This window comes from Heliangelus exortis, chromosome 8 (assembly GCF_036169615.1).
Source record: "Heliangelus exortis chromosome 8, bHelExo1.hap1, whole genome shotgun sequence".
In the NCBI taxonomy this organism is placed as follows: Eukaryota; Metazoa; Chordata; class Aves; order Apodiformes; family Trochilidae; genus Heliangelus; species Heliangelus exortis.
Window position 1 is genome coordinate 964,916 of NC_092429.1, and position 24,522 is coordinate 989,437.

General features: G+C 41.5%; 1 protein-coding gene across 10 annotated transcripts in view; it reads right to left on the reverse strand.

The window, feature by feature from the left end:
* LRRC7 (leucine rich repeat containing 7) overlaps window positions 1–24,522 on the reverse strand; it is a 143,070-nt gene that overhangs the window by 66,819 nt on the left and 51,729 nt on the right. The gene's annotated exons all lie outside the window — the stretch shown is intronic.

The window sequence follows — 24,522 nt, forward strand, 5'->3', positions numbered from 1 at the left end:
ATAAATCAGGCTGACCTGAAGCATATTACCACAAAGAGAAGAAGGGCTAAACCTTCAGCTCCTGTCTTCCAAACCACTTACAATGTTTTGAGTTACATTTATGAAAAGAATGCACAAATTAGTCTAAGTAAATCAAAGTAAAGGTTGTCAGGATCCTCTTTCACAGGATGCCAGTGAAAAAGTAACTGGATATTCCTGGAAAATACCAGTGGGGATAATTCATATTGCTTAAGATATCATTTCTCCAAAAATGTAAGATTCAAAAAGTAAATTAATCTGTCCTATAATGCTCCATTCACGATTCTCTCTGATTTCTTTATCATGTAATCCATTGATATTTTCAAGGTAAATAAAATACTAAAATGTTTCATTTCCTTGTTTCAGTTCCATTAGCACTTATCCTGCCTCTGGCAGCCCCAATGAGATGAGCACACAAATACTGCCAGGACAAATACTGTTTTCTCATCTTCTCAAAGAGACTGAGATGTTGAAATAAATGAAACAGTGAAAGCAGAGTGCAGCTGGTTTTTCACTTGGCAGTGCCAATGACAGCCTTGCTGCTTTTGCCTTAGGGGTAAAGCCAGAGAAAAGGGGACAGGAATTTTGTAATTCAGCTTGACCAGAAGCCAAGTTTGTGGCTGTAACATAAGGGTTGTATCTCAATTACAGTAATAAAGTGTACCTAAAGGTCTGAAAAGGTATGAAAGAAGCAGCTCTTAATTTCCAAGATAAGAAATCAGAAATTCTACAAGTTTTATTTCAGCTCAGCAGTACAGTCCCCTGCAGAACGTGAGCAGCCACACAGCTGAAACTGACACACACCACCCAAATTTACTCTGTGAACTTTGATTTTTGGATGTTCTTCATTTAAGTTCCCTCCACAGTCAGATCCCCAGCCAGATTTCATGCAGAACTCTGTGGTTCCTGACTGGCACTCAAAGCTTTCTGTAATAATGTTTATTTTAATATTGCTCCTAATGCTCCTCTGGAAACAAGGCTCTTGCCTCTGCAGCTTCAGCTCTGATGGCCCATTTCCAGCCCATTTGGGAGGAAATTACTTTTATCATTTTCTCAGCTTCAAAGAATTTTACATGTGTCACTTTTTATTTAAGGCAGGAAAAGTCCCAGAGCTCCACTCCAAGATAAATGCAGGAGGAGAACAGCCCACCTCACCACAAGTGCCCCCAGTTCTTTCTCAGATCAAGGCTTGCTCTGACTGCCATGTTATCTGCTCTCTCTAAACCAGAGCCACAGACTGGTTTGGGTTGGAAGGGACCTTAAAGCCCCCCCAGTACCCCCCCCTGCCATGGTCAGGGACACCTCCCCCAGCCCAGGGGGCTCCAAGCCCCATCCAACCTTCAACACTGCCAGGGATGGGGCAGCCACAGCTTCTGGGGGAACGTGGGCTCAGCACCTTCACAGTAAAATCCTTTTCACTCCCTCTGCTCCAGCACCATGGCACATCCCATGCCATCAGCTCACCTGGCTGGAAGCAGCTCTGGCCATTGCTACCTGAGCTTAGTCACCTGGCACCATGTTCTACCTGGCCTCAGGACCAGCTGCAGCTCCTCCTGACCTCAGCAACCCTGGGAAGCAGCAAGAGGTGCAGCATGAGCACAGCCACCAACCTGGGCTGCATCCTCAGTTCCAGAAACCTTCCCAAACCTTCCCAAAGCTCCTCTGGGTGCACCAGATCCACAGAGACACTGCCCAGGGACAGCACGAGAAACCCAAACTGAGCCCTCAGGCTCCACAGCCTCTGGCTCCAGGCATGGGAAGCAGCCTTTGCAATTGCCAGTTTCAAACCTTGACACAGTCAAAATAAATGCCCTTAGAATATCAAATTATTTGTAGCTTTTTAAGCTATTTGAAGGTAATGAACAATTGAACGCTGACATGTACTGCAAAAATGACTCCAAAAGCCGTTCTTCCCAGAGGCATTACAAAGCACTTAGCTTTGCATTATTCTCTGCTGTAGGCACACACATTAGAAAAACCCCAGGTTTCATTTGAATAGAAACTCAGAACAATCACACCAGCACAGAACAGCTAGAGAGTGCACAAACAGTCAGGTGATGAAAAGGCACTAAAAATAGCAAAAATGCACAAGCATTTTAAAGAGCTTCTCCTTTTGCTTATGTAAATAAAAGTGCTTCCACTAGTGCAGTTTGTAAAGATACCTGCCATTTCTTGTTCTGGAGAAAATGGTTTTGAAAATTAGAAAGAAAACACTGCAGATTATAAACAAAAGTAATTTAATTACTTTGTCTTCCTTCAAAGCTATGGGAAGACCCTTCTGCACAATAAATCAGGCCAGTGGGATCAAGTGGTCATCTGTTGAAACTGTCTTCTTCAAGAGAAAGCCCCAAACCACAACAGGAACTGGATAGATGAGTGATTTGTACGTAAGAAAAGATCAATAGTGGAATAAGAAAGGCTTTTAAAGCTGAGTTAAGGTGCATTGCTAAGATTTTGTGAGAAAAAGTAGTAAGAAGTAACTCCACTGCAGAAACTGCTGCAAGAATGAGAAAGTCTGAATCAGAAGTAGGTGTGCACATGTCCATAGTCTGCTCCAATGGTTCTCCTTTGCAGTTAAAAAGAAAACAAACAAAAATGCTAAAAAATGTGGTAAAAAAAAGATCCCCTGGGATGTATATTGTTCTTTGTAATCATTTCAGACAGCACCAGTACAGAATTACAGGGCCTAAGGTACGACTGAAAGGAGTTAAATTTCATGCCCCGTGGACTAATGGTAATTAAACTCTATTAATTTCAGTGTTATTAATTCCTACCCTGCACTAATGCCAGCTTTGGTAATTACACTTTTCTTACCTACATTTTATGCTTTTATCATTTTCATAAAGCTCTTACTGCCTGTAAGAGGATTGCTCCTCGAGAAGCCCAGCAGTCAGCAGCAAGGCAACCTCCCAAGGTTTGGGGTGGCCACTGGAGCTGTCACTGCCTTAGGGAGCTCCTCATGCCCTGCCAGGGACAGGGAAAGGTGGAGAGGCCTCCTGCTTCCTCAGGGGAACACCACTGCCTGGGGCTTTTCCCCAGTTCAAGTAGGGACAGGAATGGAGTTCCCCACAGCTTCTCCTCCCCAGCTGATCTCCCTGTGTGCCATGTGATAGGTCTCACTACAAGATGGGGATCAGTCACAATCCCAGCCATTTCAGGTTGGTCAGTCCCACAGACAAGAACACTGCATTGCCAGCATGGGACAGCCACAGGGACTGTCCTGCACAGCCACTGGCAACACCAGGAGTTTTTCCAGTGGAAAAGAACTAGGATGGGATGTCCATACAGTTTTATGTGATTTTTTTTGTGACTCCAATTAAAGAAATCTATTAACATCCTAACGAGTAATTAATTCTATACCATTGCACCCATAACAAACTGTAATGTACCCTGTTTCAGCAATTCAGAAAAACAACATGAAACACAAGCATGTTTTTCCCCACAAAAGCTTAAAAATGCTACTACCTGCTGTCTGAAAGCCTTTTAAAAATGTATTCTTTATTGAATAAAAGAAACCAGGAAGAAGCATAACTATAAACTGCTGTTTATCAGCTTCATGCAAGCATCTCATTATCATTATCTGCAGTTTATTCTTTAATGCAGAAAATCCTTAATCTAAAAAACCCAGAAGTTTTATGGAAACTAATTACAATAAAATCTGATCTCTTCTCAAAGAACAGATCTTTATGCAGTAAAATCATTAATCCCTGTTTCTCAGCAACCATGATAGAAGATGTTCTCCATACCTATTGACAGGAGAGAGGCAGAGAAAATTGCTGTATGGCTCACAAAACTGGGATTTAAATATGGAACAAAATAGCTCAACAAACTTCAAAACTTCAAGTATCTTGAAAGGACAGGAGAGGCAGCATTTTTTTTCAGAAGATGGAAGAATTTATTTTTTCATCTCAGAAGCTTTTTCCTCTGCAATGGGCCTACACATCATCAGATGAAGTAGTTTTTCTTTTTTCCCTTCACAAAGTAATTAAAAATTTACTTTAAAAAGCCACAGCTAAAAATGCCATATCTGCCTGAATATTTATCTAATCAGTTTAGTTTTATCCTAAATATACCAAGTATTATCTTCAACATGCTTTACTTTTCCATTACCAGTGTTAAAAAAAAAGTGAGAACAAGCAGCAAGTGGCAATTGTGGGGAAAGTAATTTGAAAGACTTGCAACTGCAAATTAGTTTCAAATTACCTCAGAATTCACATGATTGCTTGTTGAGAGTGCATTTAAAATAGGAATTCCCAAATACTGTATTGGGGAGATGAATTACCACTGAATTTTAGGGAGCTCATGCTTTAAACAAATGCTATGTAACCCTTCATTTAAAAAGAATCTACATTTTACAACAATCAACTTTTTTTCTATTATTTTTTTTTCAATGGATACCTGTAGAAGATAAAGATTGGCCCCAGGACCTCTGTATGGTAACACCCCAAGCACTGCAGAACACCCTTCCAGCCCTGAATTCTGCCCTAACACCAACTCATTTGAAACCACTGTAGGCAATTTGAAGTCTTAGAAGCAGGCAATAGCTTCCCAACATATTTTTCTGAAGTGCCAAGTAAATATACCAAGAAAATAAGAAGTTAAAATGCTACTGTAAAGAACAGCAGAATTTGCCTCTGTCCAGTTGGCAGTATAAATCAGCTTTTTTTTTTTCAGCTATTCCACTACAGATTAACGATGGATTTGTTTTTTCTGCCAAACAAGTTTTTGATGTAACTTTTTTTTTTAAAGTGTTCTTATCTTCGGGAGGTCTTGGTTCCCCAATCATGGCCATAGCCAATGGCCTGAGCTGTAATTCAAAGAGGAAGAAAACCAAGAGGTAGTAAATAAGTACTGTGGGCCCAGCCTGTGCTGTCTGACAAGGCCTCACACAGAAACTGGCCAGACTCCTGAAATTTCCTTCAAAAACTGTAAGAAATTGTGAAATTTAAGTGATCTGGTACTGCTAGAAAGTTACTGTGGGATATGGAAAATAAAGAACTTAAAGGTCTGAATGAGGGCATCACAAGGCTGAAATGAGTCATAATGGCAACATTTGCCCAGGGGGTCAGAAAATATTAATTATATTCAGAGCAGCAGCCAACTTGCTTCACTGATTTCTTTGTCATACAGCTCAAACAAGTGATGATTTTTCTGTTCCTTTTTTCTTTCTCTTACTATCAGCATAATCAACACCACCAACCTGTTGGTATGTTGGCTCTTTGCAATGAGTTAACTATCAAGCTTAGGAACCACAATTCTCTCAATCCCTAACCCAGTCAGTTTCCATCATCCCCTTCTGGTTTTCCAGAGGACTTTCACCACTACAGAAGAGATAAAAGCAGAGAGCAGCTCCTTGGGAGACCCACCCAGCCCCAAACAACCTGCACCTCCAAAGTGGACACCACATATGTTGCTGGCAGTACCTCTTTTTTCCTTCAAATACCATAAAACCCCTGTTCTGTGAAACAAAGGCCTTGGTGGTTTGTGATACAGAAGAGGTGGTATCCCTCCTCTGTCCTTAGGAAGGATTCAGAGGTGGTTCCAGCAGATCAGAATTTATGTCCTATTTTCTCTATCAAAGAGATTTGATAATAGGGACTCTGCACATGAGATGGAATAAAGCTGAGCATAAGGCTGCAATTTTTAAAAAAAATAAAGCAACCACTAAACAGTCCCCAAATTTCCTTCTGCCAAGAGCCTTTTCCCCACTGATACTCTCCCTGCACTGGCCAGACATCCACTTTTATTTTTTCTCTTTTTTAATTAGTTCTGTGTGCTGTTTAAATCATTTGCATCCTGTCCATTTGCAGTCTGGGTCACTGTATTAATCAGGAAACTTCAAAGCTCTCAGAATCAGCCTAATTTGGGGTACAACTTTTCAATTAGAAACACAGCACTATTAATAATTTAGATACCTTTTTTTTTTTTTCTTTTTTTTAAATGTAGAAAATGTAGGGCCCTCCTCATCCAGCTTTTATGTTGTAAATGTGCTGTTCACCTTTCCATTGTGTCCATCTTTGTGTCCAGCATCTTAGCTCTGTCTTTTATGAAGCTCTGTGAGAGTTTTTCCTCACTTATTTCTTTGCTTACTCAGATGCATAACTCTTAATTCCTCCATTTTCTGTTTTTATTCTAGTCAAGACTTTTTTCTCTCTAGCAGTAATACCATCCTTGTGACATGAGAATTAGGGTTATGTAAGCTCCTACAGCTTGCTATTTTTCATATTTTCCACAATTTGATAATTCAAAGAGGAGTTCTGAGGTAACGTAATTTGCCTGTTCTGTGCCTGAAATCCATCTTCCCTAAAACCAAATGCCACCTAGAAAATTTTCTGTGTTCCCCTGAGCTGATCCAGAGGGAAAGGTGCAGCAATGCTTTTGTAGGAGACGTTCCAATTCTTCACTGGAAACAACCCCCCAGACACCTTTGCTTCCCACGTGTAGGAAAAGTGAAGAGAGTTTGGAAATACCCCCTGGAGAAGGGGGCCCAGGTGTGTCTCAGGAAGATGCTTGCACAGCACTGAGTGGGCTTGGATTGCTCTTGAAGGTTGCAAACCAGAACATATTTGAGAGTCAAAGCGAAGAGGCTTTTGAGGTTTTTGTCACCCTGCTTCCAGCCAGAGCACAAGGTCAGAATCCCTGGGTGCCTCTAAACCAAGACCTCTGCAATCCTGAGTGCCCCTGTCTGCACGAGACGTGCAGGGCAGTGTCACACAGACTGCTGGTGACTGGAGCTCCTGGGAGGGGAGACCCAGGCACATCCCTGCAGACAAGCAAGTGGTCAGGAGGCAGGAGATTTGTGTGGACAGGTTGGTTCTGTCACCCCCAGCCAAGGCCTGGCTGGCCAGCCATTCCCTCTGTCACCTTCAACAGCCCCCACCAGATTTGTTCAAATGTGCTCTGCTCAACACAGGACAAGACTTCAAACCCATCTTTGCTCTTAGTTATTACGAGCTGCTAAAGAGAACCCAAGTGAGACTCTGTGGGTGACTCTTTTCCCAACGTTTCTGCTAAAGTAAATAAAATTGCAGAGTGAAAGTGTCTTTCCATGTAGAGAAAGAAAAAAGGAAGAAAGGCAATTTAGTCTGCTTTCCTAAAGCAATGATAAGATCCATGCAGGAAGGGAACCAGGGCCAAGACAGGAAGACTTAGAGGCAGGGCTCTGAGGTTGGGTGCTCCAGGATTTCAGAGGAAGGCTCTGCTCAGCAGATACCCAGCTCTGACCAGAGTCACACCTGGCAGCTGGCCAGGCAGAGAAAAACATCCTAAAACTTGCCTTCCAATTAGGGTCTGATTTTTAGCAAGGTTCCAATTAGTGTGTTTTTAAAAGGAGAAAGTGCACTGCTTGGCTTTGATCAAATCTCTTTCCTTCATACCTGATTTTCTCCACCAGAAGTCACTATGCATTTTTTTAGGTTACTGTCTTCCTCATCCTGTTTGGAAGCAAGAAGCAAATTCTACTGTAGCTTCACCCTTCAGCCAGGTGACTGAGTAAGAAATACCAATTTTATGTGTTAATCGATAACTCAAATATAGCAACTTAAATATTTAGTTTGTAGAAGCCATTTGTAATAGTTTCCATTAATCTGCCTCCAAAGATTAAGAAGCTATGGTTCCAAAGGATAAAACACAATAGCAGAATTATCAGAATGCTTCCAAAGGGGAACATGTCTTATCAAAAAGAAGGCTGTGAAATCTGAATTGTTTTCTTGCACTGAAATACCATGATAGCAGCATATCTTATTCAGAAATACTGTTTAATGGCTGGTTAATTGAATTCTCTTCATTATATTTCCATTGCAATACTCTGCATTCAAGTTCATATTTAATTTCACTAATCCTAGAGTAAAACAACCAAGCATGAATAAGCAGATTTTGCCTTCACCTTTTGTCTCCTGAGAACGTTGCTCACAGAAAGTTCCATACAGCTCTGAGCAAGGTAATTTTCTCTCTTTGCTACAAGACCTGGGATGTCACTTACGACTTTACCATCCTGAGATCTGGGCACTTTGCAAAAAGAGTAAAGTAAAATTTAAGACAGAATTATTTCTACAAAATATCAGTCAGTTTTGAACAACCAGACCTTTAATGTCCCCCTGTGACACAGGATCCAATCTCTACTTTTTATGGTAACACAGTCTTTGATTTCAATTAAAAGTGACTCCCAGGCTTGCCTTGAAATTCCTAAGTGATATTTTCTGAGTAACTGTTTCTGGGGTCATCTTAACCTCAGCCAGTGATGATTGCAAGAACAAAAACTGCTTAGTGACACACACAACAAAAGTTGAGCTGCTCTGTGGGGTTTTGTCCTTATGGAAGACTCTAGGTTTTTCAGTTTCTTTTTCTGCAAGAACTGACAGAATTTCAATTATTCATTGCATATTAGTAGCACACGCTGGAAAGTAATAATTATGCTCTTTACTGCTAGAAATTACAATCAGTTTGATGATGAGCCCTGCAGACATTTAAGAAGTAGAGAATCCCAATAAATGAAGATGAGGAATAGCCTTCTTTGGAAAGTAGGCTTTCTGGGAACTGGGAAATTTACATTTAAACTTAGATCTTTGATGTGTTTCAGCTCTTACTTGAAGAAATCCCTTAGTTTAAAAGATGATCTGGTATGAAATTTAGTAGGAAATATGCTTTATTTCTTGCCTTATGGAGTAATGGATTTTGCTCCCTGTATGGTGGCTGAACTGCTATCCACAGGAACAGTACAGGAATCATAATCTATCTGCTAAAAACCTCAGCCAAACAAACTGGTATTTAAATATGAGCTACATAACTTTCATTACAGCTGAGCTTCTCCCTCACAGAGGAACAGCCTCATACAGAATACCCAATTACTTTTCAATGGTTTACATCACAATCTGGCTGCATTATTCCTGACACATTAATCAGCTTAGCAGGAGCTTACTACAGGAAAGCTGTGTGCATTTTGCTGAGCTTGCAGAATGGAAGTTCCACAGATAACAACACACAACTACAAACTGCAGCTAGAAAAGGAAGTTTGCATTAAAAGTGACAACTGTGACTCACAATGAAAGCTGATCTTCTGAAAGAACCCAGGCAGAGAGATGTGCTGGGACAAGGGGCCTTTCTCTTCCTTGCTCTTACTGCTGCCTTGCTCAGCATGTGTGATGCAGCCACGTTGGAGCAGAGAGAACTGAAGCCCAAAATTGAGGGAGATGAAGTTCATTTTCAACATGTCACACCACCTATTTGTTTAGATATCTGTACTTCCAAAGCACAGTTACATTTGAAATACATATAACAAACTGCCTGGAAAATGCAGATTTTGTGGCTCACAATGGTAAGTGCTCATAACCAGCCACAAAGCTTTTTCAAAAACCTTTTCCTTTTCAAAAAAATAGAAATTTGTTAATCATAAAAAAGCTACAGTTCTGATTCCATGTCAGCTTTCCTTGTCCACCAGTGAAACTGCACCTTGAGACAGCCTTTGTCACTCAGTGTCACCCCTGACTGTTCCTACTGCTCCTTGTATTTTTCAAGGTGTCCCCTCCTGTTGCTGAAGCTCTCATCTTCCTCCTCTTGACTTCTTCTTGTTCTTCTCTGAACAGCCCTGGAGCAGGCACTTCTTCCTATCACACTCCATATTATTGAGCCTTTTTTGATCCCTTATTGCCTTTTTCACCATGCTCCCCTTGTGTGGAGACATCTCACCTCACCATCACCTACTGCAACTCTTCCCCTCTGAAGTGTCAGAAGTGCTGCTTACTCCCTGACCTCTCTTGCTTATCTTCTCTCTCCTCTCAACATCTCCTGCTATGCTCCTGTATTCTGCATAACCCATTCCCATCCAAGTCCTTTAGTGTTTTCTGGTCTTCTACCAGCAACAGCTTCTCATCTGCCCCATCTTCTCCTTCCTCATCTTAACAGAGTTCTTGATTCATTCTCCATCCCCTTTTGTCCTTCAGAGCCCAGACATGGGTCTTACCTCCAGACCTCTCTTCTGGCTCACACCTTCACCTCCCCAACCCCTTGCAGGTGGTTTAGTTACACACTACAGCAAATATTTCCAATAATCAGGCTGGCTTCTTTACTGCTTAGCTACTTTCACTTCTAGGAGCTTCTATATAAGCATTCACATTCTCCAACTGAACTGCACAAACATGACTTAATTTTTACCATTGTTCACACATGACTAAAAAGCTTTTCCCTTCTGCTTACTCTCCCTTCTCTCTATATTAGGCCTTAAATTTTGCCAAGAAAAATATAAAGCCTTTTATTGCCCACCAGTTCCTCTTTCCTCTTGTACTCTCTCCTCTTTCCTGGCTACAGAGGCACTTTTTTCCAGTGCCCCCACTCATTTCACCACACCCATTTATGCCACGTACCCGAGCTGCCTTCTGCTTGTGTGTATGTTCACCAGTGGGGTTATCAAGATGCAAAAGCCTGTATCTGTGCATCAAAATGTCAGCACAAGTGAAATCTTAAACACAGAATCCCCACAAGTATCCATGGCAATCGCTTGCTTGAATACGAGAATAAAATCTTACATCTAAACATCTTTTACATCTAAACATTTCTCCTCTGTAAATACCAGACTGCCCATGAATACCTGAGTACATCTCCTCTACCTCAATCCACATTGCAGCTGCTGTGTTTCTTACTTGCTTATTTTTAGCCTGAATTGAGACATAAAATCTGAATTTTGCCCTTTCCCCTTGACACTGTCCTATCACTAACCTTGGGCTGTGAAAATCAAGCCCACAGACACCATTGATTAAAGCCCCTTAGAACCCAGGAGGATTGTGTATTTCACCTTCAGAGTTTAAAATATGAAACAAACTAGAAGAAGTTCATTTCGTTTCAGGAAATACTCTATTATTCTATAATTGCAGAACTACAAATCTTTTGCATGAACTCAAAGGAAAAATCTGCCCTTTCTGTCCAGCCACATCGACTGCTCCTTAAAGTCTTGCAAGGCTCACCCCAGCAGCAAGGGGCAACCCTGAGAAACGGCTCCAAAGGCATGGGAAGGAACATGGGAGAGAAGAAAAGATGGGGAACAATGCAAAATTGTTTTGGAAAAAGTAAATTATGCTATGGCAAATGAGACTAATCCTTCACTGCTTGTTCAAGCCTAGTTTTTTACACTTAAATGCATTTTGAATTTTATTCTGTTTGCAGTTAAACATGTTTTGCCAGTGCCAGCTGCAAGAGAATGGCAGATTTAAGGGCAAATTTAGGCCAGCTCCTCTCTTTTCCAAGTCAATGATCGTGCCAGAAGGCCTTGGCTTTATAAATATGAAAAAAAAAAAGCCTTTCTAGACCTCTTTTTACTCTAAAGATTCCTGAAGAACAAGAAGCAAGGGCTTCTACTCTGCAAGGGTACAAAACCAGCTTCTGTTTTAAGAACAAATTTAACAAACCAATAAAGTTTGTGGATGTAAACTCCATATCCCAGTCCAAAGAGTCTTACCAGCTTAGGTCAGTCAGCTTAACATGCTGCACACAATGGGCAGGACAATATTTGAGATACTTGGGCACCTCAAAAGCCAGGTTCACTCTGCAGGAGGGATAGGAACAAATATGTTTAGGGGCATCCTGGAAAATTAACATCTCTGTTTTGTTCCATCCTCCTGTACAGGCAATGAAACCACTCCCAGCTCCAAGGCACCAGGCTGTGAGGGGCTTGTGTTCAACCCAGAATGGTGAAAAAGAAATCAAAACCAGGAAGGCAGGCTGTAAAATACAAATACTGCTTCAGTGTTTGTGGGGAAGGATTAAGCTGTTGGTATATATTCTCAGCTGCTAAATTTTCTGGTTCATGTCTATTCTCTGTACTCTTTCAGTGCATGAATCAGTAGCACTCAGCCATTTCCTGATCACTTTTTGCAGAATCTCTTGCTCTTGTTGCTGCCACAGCTGCTCCTGAATGAGAAGTGAGATCCTTGCAAAATTCCCATGCTGACACCCCGACCTGTGCCTGGAGAGACACCTGCTACCTAACACTGAGCAGCTGATCCACCCCACCTCTGTCTCTGCCCTGTGGAAGCTCAGGAGCAACCCAGTTCTTGAGGTTCCTTTTTGGTGAGCACCACGAAGAAGCCACAGTGCAGGGATTTATTCCTCCCCTCCTTCAGGGATGAATAATCCAGGCCAAAAGCAGCATTTGAAAAGATCTGCATTTCTAAAGGTTCCCATCAGCAGAGGGCTCTAGAACTACATTCTCTTAAGTATCGAGATCCCTCCCATGATTAATCTGTCCCAGTTTTTTTTAGTCAATTAACATGCTGTTCTTATGGTACAAATGTTCTCTAAAAAAATTCTCACAGCTGAGCTGTCAAACACTGAAATTCAGTACATTGGAATGTCAGGTTTTTAACAAAGTCCCGGAGTTTGTAAAGTATAATCAGAACTTTAATGCCCAATTATGCAATCTTAGCAATGACTTTCTGCAGAGAATTTTATCACTTTCATTGTAAACTGGGATCATCAACCAGAGCTGTACCCAATTGTTCCATTCCAGCAACACAAGGGCTTGATGCTTGATGGAGGCTTCCTCACATCAGCAGAACTGGCAGGTGTGGATCTCACAGCCTGGGAAGACTCAAGGATTTTGCCACACTCTTTCCACAGAGCAACAATGATTTGGTGTTGTTTTGTTTTGTTTTTCCCGAGGTCCTTCACTCAGCCACGCTCTCATCTGGAGGGGGTAATTACACTGCAGACTGCTCACTCTTACAGAACAGCAGCTCTTCTGTTGTCTCAGCTCCTTGAGTTCAGCAGACACCTTTCTGAGCCTGAGACACCTCCCTGGAGCAAACCCAAAGCCTGCTCAAAGTCCAGGGGCACTTCTCACAGCCTGAAACAAGATTATCAAAGTGTGGACAAAGAACTAAGCAATATTGGAGCATCCACACACCTGCTAAATGAAGACTTAGCTGTACATAAGCAGCAACAGGCTCTTGGCAGAGAGGTATAACCAGACATCCAAGTTCCACTGGAAAGCCTGCCCAGGGGCTGAAGGAGTGCAAGCCTGGCCTCCAGCCTCCTCCCTGTAAGCCAGAGGGAACTGAAATATGGGATTTCCTGTCCTCAACTGAAGGAGCAAAATGATGGGATTTTACAGCCCCGCTTTCTGGATCAGGTAATGGAGCATTACAATCATCTGGACAACTACAAGCCAAAGCAAAAATTCCACTGAAGCAGGTACTAAGCTCATGACAAATAAAACTGCAGAGCTGTGCTCTGACTGAACTGGAGCTGAACTGGAGCCGTAATCTTCAGATCAATATTTGTTAAGGTATTATTACCCCAGCTTAAAATGTTCAGGTTAATTCTTACAGGAACCACCAATAATATTTCATCTGCTCCAGGATGCCACTCAAGCAGATGCATTTTATAAAGGTTTAACTTGTGTTTCTGACCTGCATCAACATAGCATTTGGTAGATCTTCTTCCATAATCAATCTGGATACTCCCTATTTTTGTCCTTCTTACAATGTAAGCCAACAATCAAGATTTTTTCTGAAGGTTACATAAATTTATCTAGACAGTTAATGATTTCAGTTTGTTTCAAATTAAATTATTCCAGCCACATTTCTACTGACAATTGTGAAAAACTGTCTTGACAAATCTCTGCACATGAGCATCATATCAGAATGTGGTCCACAATATCTACTCAAGTGCTCTTCTGCATTTGACATTCTCCTCTTGTTTTTGCCTGACTCATCAAAACACCTTACTGCTAATTTATATTGAAATATTTATAACATGTTTGCAATTCATCAGTTGAAAGATGCTTTGTCACTTTTCAGTCTCTGTCTACATTGATTTGCTTTGTGAGACACAGAGAGATGAGGAAAAAGGTTGCTGGATGGATGTGGCTGTCCACAGCAGGAACTGAAACCAAACCCCATACACTTGAGTTCTGTACATCAGAGTCTTCAGTTGGGTGATTACCAAACAGCACTACAGATACAGAAATTAGAAATCATCTATTTACTAATTGACTGTGGGTGGTTGTCTCTTGTAACTTGGAGATGATTCTGCTGACATTTAATTACATGCATTCTTTCTTTGTGTTCTGTAATAACAAAATACAAATTAAATCCCTCCATAATCTAAAAAAGGCCAAAAACACCCCCACATTCTACCAGGGCTTAATGTAAACCAAACAAATTATTTTTTTTTAACAATCTAACTATTTAATTCCATCTATTGACTGGTAAGCAAGGATATCTTTGAAGCACCACCAGAAGACATGAGGGAATGAGACAGCACCAACAGAGTTGTTATTGCTCATGGCTTGAGTGGCTGCAGAGATAAAGAACAGCATTTAACTGTAACTGCTGCAAGGCCTTTCCATCCACAGCCCTGCCAGCTCCCAGCTCAATTGCTTCTGACAGTTTTACACAGGGCTGTCATGCAGCAGAGGGGCTGGCAGAAAGCTCTCAGCAGAAGACATTGCAAAAGCCAGGACAAAGTCCTGAGGAGCACTTTGCAGGCCTAAGCACAGAGCCAGTCTCTCAGCCTTTTGGTGAGGTTCAGTGACCTGAAGTCACATCACCGCAGACTGAAATGGGAAAAATAATAATAAAGCAGGAAAGAACACCACTGTGCTCAGACAGGACTGTTGACAAAAAATACATTGATCTAAAAATGAGGCTGGGCAAGCTGAGGAGGAAATGAGAACACTGTCTGTTATTTTAATGGAGGGGAAAATAAAGAGAATTTGGAGTGGGACAAGAAAGAACCTGGAAAGGCATGAAAAATCACCAGTAGTCAAGAAGATTACAGAGAAGACATGTAGGAGCAGGTAGAGATCACACAGAACTGGAACAAAAGCTGAACAAAAGCTGAGGGAAAGCATTTAGTCAACACAGGAGAAAGGAGATTGTCCATGCAGCAAAGGAACAGGAGGACAGCTCCACTGTCCAGCCACCCTCCTGGGCCCTTTTCATCTCTGCACAGAGGTGAGTACAGCTTTGTTGGGTCAAATGACATATGGATCAGGACTGCCCAGAGTACAGTACCCTAAGTGCCACTGAACCGCATTAGAAGCTGAGCATGAACATCTGAATTTCAGCCTGAATGAGGGAAAAAAACATTTGGAACAGCTTGGAACGAATCCCATTCCTCCCTCCCACCAAGGAAAACAGATGGTATCAGAAAGACGAACAACATCCTAACAGTCCGTGCTACTGTTCTGGAGGGATAAAAACAGAGGCAGAGGAGCAGAGAGGGGGAGGAACTCTTGTGCTGAGTTCTGACACCCTACTACAGCTTGCAGCCACGTCGTCTCACCTCTCACTTCAGCTCCTCTAAGGCCATCCCCGGCCAAACGGGTCCTTGCTCCTGGCTACTCCCACTGGCATGTTCTTGTGCTACGTCACTTTCTCTGAGTTCCTTATTCCTATGAATAACTGCCCTAAATTAACTCCTGGGCTATTTATACCTACTTACTCCTTTGCCAACATGCTCATTTATAGGTAGGAACCTGGCAGAATAGACCCAACAAGAAAATGCAGAAGAAGCCATAGGAACTCTTACAAAGTCATCCAAACCAGGTTCATCTTTGTTGAATCTTTTTAACCTCATCTGAATACCTAAGGTATAAAGCTCCCCAATATTCTAAAATTCTGTTACTTAAATTTTTTTTTTATTATTTTTTTTTTCCTTAATGAAAAGGCAACCACAACAATAAGAGGTGGTTCAACAAATGGCTTCTTTATCAGCAAGATGCCACCACATAAAGCATTCTTGGAGACTAGGCTCCCCCTAAGCTAGAAAGACAGAGGGCAGGAGCAGGACATTAAGGAGAAGCTTATATCCTGATATTCAAAAATCCAGGAACAAGACAAATGTTCTATCAAAGCTTGTTAGGCCCTCTGCCTCTGGGTAACTCAGAGGTCTCAGTCACATTGTGCTGTCCCACTCTCAGTGTTCTGCACCCCAATTTCATAGCTTGGGCCAACAAACAGGCAAGTGAAGGGGTGGTGGGAAGGATACCCCAGCACACAGAGGTGTGGTTATTTCCATTAGCACAGATGTCCCACACATTACACCCCTGACCACTGCCTGCCTTTCAACAAAGTATTTGGAAGGTTTTAAAAGAGCTGCACTGAATTATTTAGACAAGGCAAATGTAATTGGCTATTTACTGTGAATACCATAGACTGAAAGGGAAAATAACAGAAAAACAGCATTACAAACCCTGTGCAGAAATGATTCTGTGGAGAGGGCTGCTCTGGAAGGATGGGAGAAAATCCTGAAGTGCAAAGTGGGGGCCAGCCCCTGTGAAACAAAACCTCACCTCAGGTCTTTACCCACCATATTTTAAGCACGGTTTCTCCCCACTCCTTTGCCAGGTGGATGGCACCATGGCTGTGAGGCAGAGGAGCCTGGCAGAGCCTGGCAGAGCTCCTGCAGAGCTGAGCCAGCCCCACAGAGCTGCTGGAAGCTCCTGGGCAGCACAGGGCTGCTATTAAAGGGCTGTTTGAATTCTGTTTAGGGTTTACCAGATCAGATTGGTTGCGAGATGAGTCGAGAACACGTACAAGACACAAACATGCACTGGAGAAGAGAGAAGGCTGAGAAGTTTGATAATTTCTAGAGAGATGATGGAAGTGGCTGAACTAGTCCTGTGAGCTTTCTGAGCAGCAATTTCCAACAGAAAGAACTGTAAGGAAAGAATTTCATTTTGTCACTTTCCAGGGTAAAAAGAAAAAAAAAAAAAAAAGATATTGTTTAGCTGTCAAAGAACCTGTCTTCTGGATTTAGAAGATGATTATAATAGATGTCAGTCTGCTAGAGGAAGAAGTTCCTACTGATTTAGAACAAGTTGTCTCTTGAAATTTTCTTGAGTTACTTTTTTTCTTTTAGGGAATTTATCTTAAAAAGAACCATCAGTTTACAGACACACAGCTGCAACTTGAAAGCTTGTTGAAAGGTCTGCAGTCTGGCATAACTAATGTTCTTCAGCTCCCTTGCATTTTCATAAAGAAAAGAGCACCAAATATTTTTTTCTTTTTTTATGCACATAGGAATCAGCTAAATTTTAACCAGTAGCTTGATCATCTGTTACACTGTTTCACTCGTCCACCAGTCCACTTCATTCAAATTCAGAGTTCAGGTTTCACAAGGGGAGCTGATACACCTTCAGAAAGCCTAGAAAAAACCTGCCAGCCCAGCATCACCTGGTATGTCAGGAGATGGTGATATTAACCTGAGGTAAGGGAGGAGGTGCACAGCAGATGTTCACTTCTTCCTCTCCCCTACTCCTGAAATATTCCATCAGTCAATAAAAAATTGAAATTGGCTGAATTCCTCCTCCTAAGTGTACAGCATTTGGCCTTTCCAAACAGAAATGTCACACTCTGCTGTGACTAAAGATGAGTTACAACCAAAATCTCAGCTCTTAACACTCAGATGGAACCAGGTTGGAATCTTGCATGTAAACATTTACTTTCAAAAGTGCACAAACACTTGCTTTTAAGAGTACTTGAAGTATCAACATGTAAGCATAAACATTAACCTGCAAGCATTCTAAATCATTTCCCCCCTCATCTTTACTCCCCCTTGGTCTGTTTGCTGTCCTTATGTGTATAACTAGTAGTTCACAACATTTTCATGCATCTCAGCACTGGTGAGGCCACGTCTGGAGGGCCATGCCCAGCTCTTAGCTCTCCAGCAGAAGGCAGACATGGGCTTACTGCAGTGAGCCCCAGGAAGGGCCAACAAAATGATCAAGGGACTGAAGCACCTGACATGCTACACATAAAGTGCTATCTAAAGGTAAAAATATTCTTGTCTGGTGTGACTGTAACTACACAGTGGCACAGGCTGCCCTGGGAGGTTGTGAAGCCATCTGTGGAGATGTTCCAACATGACTGGACCCACTTCTGGGGAATCCCCTGGAGGGGGCTGCTTCAGCAGGGAGTTGGGCTAAATGATCACAAGAGGTCCCATCAGCATCAACCATTCTGTGATTCAGAGATTCTATGCACTTTGCTACTTAAAACATGCTATATCTGAATTTCTAGTGTAAAGAGAAACAGAAGCTCTCTCATCTTTACAGAAACAGAAGCTGAAAGGTCCACAAGAGCTCTCTCTTTCTTGAGTAAAAAAAAAGAAGTATCTAAGACAAAGATCCCTGTCGTGGCAGGCCCCATTTTAATTGCAAAAGGCAATTATCCTCTTACTAATAAGGAAAAAGGGGAAGTAAAACTTTCCATAATCTAAACTGAAATGAGCAACAGTGTTTTAAAGACTTTGCAGTTTACAGAAAACAGTGCTGTGCATGTACCTGTGCTCCCACCTGCTGACAACTGTCACAGTGCTGGGCACACACACCCAGGTCAGACTGAACATTAATCGGTATCTCAGATGCATTTAAGTTTCCTCAAAGTCAACCCACAGAATATTATCATTTATCCCCGCTCCAAGTCTTCCTGTGTGAATGCTTTGAAGACACTGTTTGAGGTTACTGAAAGTCAGTGCTTCTGTTTCAAAACAAAAATTTCAAAGTTTCAAGAGCCATGTTTGAAGAACCAAGCCTTTGTTTAAAAAAGCCTTTAGTACCTTTTTTGTAATTTCACATTGTTTCAGCTGTAGCAGTGCACAGCATGGCATGGCTTCTCATTTCAAGTCATGTAGAAAAATGAAATACTCAGTGAACCAATTAGAGGAGCAGATGTTTTTAACACCCATGTGCTAGACTCTGATAACGTTTCTAGACTACTGAAAATAGCTGCTCCCCAATTTACTCACAAGGTGCCTAATATTTTCTGCTTCAAACTGTCAAAATGTTTCATTGTAACCCAAACGGGAGAAACTCTGACCAAGAACAAATTTACTAATTTGTTTATACTTCTTTAAAAATACAATAAAATGAAACAAGGATAATATTTTGACTTTCATATCTAGGACATCCATATGCCACGTCTAATAATCTCAGATGACAGAAGAACTAATTGAAACAAAAATCAATATATTTCACAGAGAAAAAAAATTAAATTCTGGAATTTTCCAAATAACTTCGGAAAGCACCTTCATTTCAGAATTAGCTGTCCAGCTTCCAATTCTGACAGCTTCAGGAATTTCCTCACGAGTGTACATGCAATTCTGCTTGGTGAGGCAGAATGAGGTCCTGGTCAGGAAGGGGTCCAAGCACTGTGAGACAGTGCAAGTGGGTCTGATGAATTCACTTCCAGAGGGTGGGAAGGCTCTTAGGAACCCTTCAGGTGATGGACTCTGTGCAGGTTCATCTAAAGGCCCACAACTGAAATCACCACTTTCCAGAAAGATGTACGAGCACTTTAAAGTAGCCCTGACTGACAGCTTTCAGAACCCAGAACCTTAACTATCTACCCAGTCATTTCTGTGCTGACAAACCTTTCTTGCCCTAGCAAGATTTTCTTGCATCTCTACAGTAAGAACAAAGGGACTGGAACCCAAAGCAGGATCATTTTTACCAGGTGGTGTCATGAAATGAAGCACAGCACGTCAGGAGCTGACCAAAAGATGAGTTTCCTCCTGAGATGAGCCAGCACCCAGAGGGCTCAGTGCCACTGCCACAGGAACCTCCCAGCAAGGACTCCTCAGGCTGCCAGCAGTGCCACAGCACACCACTGAAATCCAGCCCCAGCAAATACCAGCTTTTGAGCTTTTCAGTATTGCTCTACACCCAGCTTATGATACAGTTCTGTGATTTTTCTTCTGTGTGTGTTGTACAAGACACAGGCAATGCTCCTTGGAGAGAAAATGACTTTTGTAGGGAAAACCTCAAAATGACTCAGCCAATTAACACCACAATTTAAAAGGCATTATCAGGAGTATGGAGACAGATAATCTATGTGAAACTACATCAAAAATGCAATTGAAATTCCTGACTAATCTCCTAGCACTTAAATAATATATAACAACTTTTGTTTGTTTGTTTAAAGGAACACATATCTAGGTTCTTTTACATCCAGCACAGCAAAAATTAGGCAGGATGAACCAAGAGGACTGGCTCAAAAGTGCAATCTAAAGCTTCAATAACTTTAGATTATTTTTTAAATCCACTCACATAGAAGCCCTTAGATTTTAATTACCATTGGCAGTTCATGCCAGAATATTATCTCATTCCTTAGTGGTTTCATGCTTCCCAATAGGAAGTTTCTTTATTTTTAACCTAGGAAATAAAACTGTCATTCCTGCATTCATAGCCAAAGCCAAAGGAGTGGCAAAGCTGACAAAAGTCAAACTCACTGAAGGGGAAGGGCTGGAAGGACCTTCTGGAGATGATCTGTAATGCAATTTTCCCCTTTTTTTTCTCCAAAATAAATGAGTTAATCTCAACTCATCAAATAAAATATATTCTGCACTGTTGGAAGTAATGACAGCTAGACAGTGAACTATGAAATATCTTGTTGCAAGTGATTTTCACTTATAGTACAGACTTCTGATGACCCATCTATGCCAGAGAATAAAAGCAACAGATATTCTCTCAGAGAAGATTTTTATATACCATCCTGCTTACTGCAAAAACCTCCTTCCTCAGCATGATCCATGAAAGAAAATCCAACTATGGGAGTCTAAGAACTCTTTTACTCTTAAAATATTACAACAATTGCCTCATTCTGCAAGGATTTGTCAGCCTTAGTTAAATCTCTTGGTCATACCACAAGTTTTCTTTCTTTTGTAAAACAGCCAGAATTCCTTAACTGAGGGAGACATATCAGGTTCTACTACTGGAGAATCCACTCTGCTCTCTTAATATAGATATAGATATTACATATCTATATATTTATATTTATACATCTGTGCTAAAAAGATTATTTCATTTTTTAATTTTTTTTTTCATCAGAAAAAGGCCTTGAATATTGAAGGGCAGTTTGCAGAAAACCAGTTCCATATTGCCAATGAAGCAGGTGATGCTGGAAAGCAGAGCCCAGCCCTGCATCTTGTTGTGGCATTTTCATTCATCCCTTGCCCACACGGCAGAGCCCAGGCAGGAGTTCAGAGTGTTCCAAGTGCTACTCCCACTGTACTCTCCTCAGCACACTCTGACATCTGTTACTGGTTCTTTGCCTTTAGAGAGTTGTACAGGAGCATAAAACCAAACTGCACTTTCTCAAATCACTCCCTGTGTCAAGCTGTTTTGGGACATTAACCAAACTCATTCAGGCTGACTTTCACAAAGACTGAAACTTGGGAAAATGGAAAATTTTTCAAAACATAGTTAAAAAAATGAAATCAAAGCAAGCCTCCAGTTTCTGCTGCTATAACCCTACCAGTCAACAGATTGTGTTTTGAAAGAAAAGAGCTTCCTACTAGGAAGGAGCAACAAAGACTCTGGAGGGGTTGTTCCACCACTGCTACACACTGCTTATTGTTCAGCTTCTACTTCCCTAATTCCCTTCCTTTGAATGCCTGCTTTCCAAACCACCTCTTATGGCATTCCTTAGAGTGAAAGTCTGGAGGGTGGTGCTGAGCACCCTTGTGGATCACAGACATACAGCTGTATGTCACCTGCACACCTCTGGTTACAAGGATGTAAATATTTATGGAGGAATACACAGGCTTTCTACTTGCTAGACATTCCTGTGGCTGTAGATTTCTAGGGGCTGCCTGTTTTGCTCCACTGCAGTTTTCCATGTAGCAGGCTCCTTGAGAAAAAAATAATTAAAAAAAAAATTAATTAACTGTGGTGAAAGAGGACTCAATTTAAAGGAAGTAGGTCAGCACCTGCTCTGAAAAGACCACTTTGAATGAAGTCATCACTGACACGTGAGTGCTGAGAGCTGTGCACCTTTAATTCACACTTGCTACCCTAACAAAGGCCCAGCCTAAGCACTTAACCTGAAAATGTATGAAGCAAAATGGAAAGGGCTTAAAAAGGAAACCAAGATGGGCTAAGTTGTGGCTGTTAAATGGGAGTTTTCTGCTTCCAGTCAGCTAACGCAGTCATACCCTCTTTATGAAAGGTTGATAAGCTCATAAAATCAAATTTATCTTTAGAATAGGCCAGTTCTGGTACCTTGACACTTCCCATGGATCACAGTGAGGAGAAGTTCAAACCAACAGTTGAGGCTGATAATTGGTTTCCTTCTACTCATGCGTGGGGAATGTAAAATGTAAAAAACTGCCATACACAAATTTGCCAATAACACAAGTTAGGATGAAATTCAGTGAGTGAGAAAGGAGGAAAAGGAGTCATTCTGCACCTCAGGAAAAGTTCTCCAGTCATTAATTTTCAAAAACTATATACTGCTCATCCCAAGTTAATATTAGTACCAGCAGAATGTCACAGAAGTGCCAAACATCAATCTCCATCCCCTTCACTCCAGCTTGCCAGCAGATACGCAAAAAGCAGATCACGAAGCTCAAAGAAAACCTCCCTTGCATCAGGTCCAGCTCCAGCTCACCAGAGCACGAGTTTGGGTATTTTGATCAGGAGACATCCACATGCAGCAACCCCCCAGCAGAGCAGGAAGGGTTCCTACACCAGCTGCAAAGCCTCTTCAGCACCACACCAGGGTGCCTCGTGTCCCTGGGCAGGTGACAGGCTAGAGAGCTCCTGCCATGCAGAGGATTTCTCAAATTTTAGATGTTATAGAAAGAGGGGAGAAATGTGCAGTACTCCTGAGCTGAAAAAAATACGGGCAAGGAGTGAAAACTCACCAGACTGGCTTATGCAGGACCAGGAGACCAAAAGTTGGGCTTGGAGAAACAAGCAGATTCCCCTAAAAACTTTCCAACTGAACAGTTTTCCACTGAGAATAATATTTGGCCAAAAATGAAACCTGCCATACAAACACTTTCCTAAAAAAAGCTCTGTATTCCAAAGTGTACTTTACTGTCCCTCTGGTGAGTACCCACATGCTTTTGGAGGAAAAAGAGGCAGATGGAGATGAAAAGGTGTCTTGAGCAGCCACAACCACAGTCTGGACAACTCTGACACTGAAAATACAGATGGAATTTAAAGAAAAATGCAGAAATCTCCCCACCAAACCAAGCTACTCACTAAACAGTGAGGCCTGTTCATTTATTGTCTTGCATCTCCTCACTTGGCAGCTGCATGCCATACAGCTAGGCAGTACCAGTCACCCACATCCACAGTGAGACATGATCCAGAACAAGCAAAATCTCCGAGGGGAAAAAAAAAAAAGCCACACATCAGAAATGTTTTATTCAGTATTTTTAGAACCAAGGCAGTAAGGAAAGTAGCAATATTTAAAAGCCTTGTATTAAAGCTGTATACATTCTATTATAGAACACTGTTGCTTTGAACAGCACCCCCGGGGGAAAACTGCTTTCATAAAGGCTTTTAAACAATATTTATAGGTCCAGTAACAATATTTGAAGGCCTCTGAAAGCTGGTGCTATGGCTCTCAGCTGGTCCCAGCATTATTTCCCCATTGTGCACAGCAAAGTGGCAGCATGTAACTGCACTTCTGGAAGGTCCCCCACAAAATCTATTTCAAAAGAAGCTGGAAATTCAAGCACTTCGAAGCTAATAAACGGGCAACACAGGTTGCTCTTCTACTCTGAATATCACCCGTTTTTATGACTCCAGCATGAGCCAGTCTTTAATTGTCCAGTTCTATCAGTTTGGTCTGGTGTCTCTGTGAGGGAGAAGTACTCTGGAAAACAAGGTGAACGTGTAATAAGGTCTAAAAAGTAGACAGAAGAGCTGTACATTACACAGTTAAGAACAGCTTGTCATAAACGTGGAAAGAGGAACAATTTCATTTCAGAATTACTCACTGCCAAATTTCCACATTCTGCAGCAGACAGCTGAAATACCAGAATGCTCAAAACTACTACAGCAATTTCTAAGAATGAGAAGTAACTGATTTTTTATTGCTCCTCAGAAGCTCCTCTGATAGCTAATGAAACTTGAAACTTTAAAGAAAAAAAAATAAATCAAGGACAATAAAAATTTAGCCAGAAACAAGCCTTGAACAAAATCAATAAAATTCTTCATCCGGACAAGTTACAAGCAACTAAAAATGTGTGGATACCCTGGAAATTATTCAGCTTGCTTAATTATGCTTATTGATACTGTTCTGTCCATAAACCAAAGAGGAACAGATGTAGCATTAGAAATTCATCCCCAGACAAGTAAACATCAGTTTCAGTATAACAGTAAAGCACTTTTCTTTTGCATTTAACTTTACATTACATTTTAATGAGGAAAAGGGTAAGAGAAGAAACAAGAAAACAGCCCAGTGAATTAGTCCACTGAAGGTGGCAGAGTGGGATAAATGACTGAGGACCTGCTTCTGAAGGCAGCAACTATTTTTAAACAGAAAAGCCTGATTTTAAGTATTCTCAGCTATAAAACTGCCCAAACATTGTCCAAGACATATCAGGATTGCCTTCCAAATACACTGTTTGGATCCCTCTTGCCCAGTTCAGCCTGCACCTGCCTAACACAAGTACTTCACTGATTTCCACCCTTATTCCTGTTGAATCTATCCTCTGGATATCAGCCATGCATATTAGGAGAAAATCATGAGAACAGCATCACAAGTAAATCTTCTC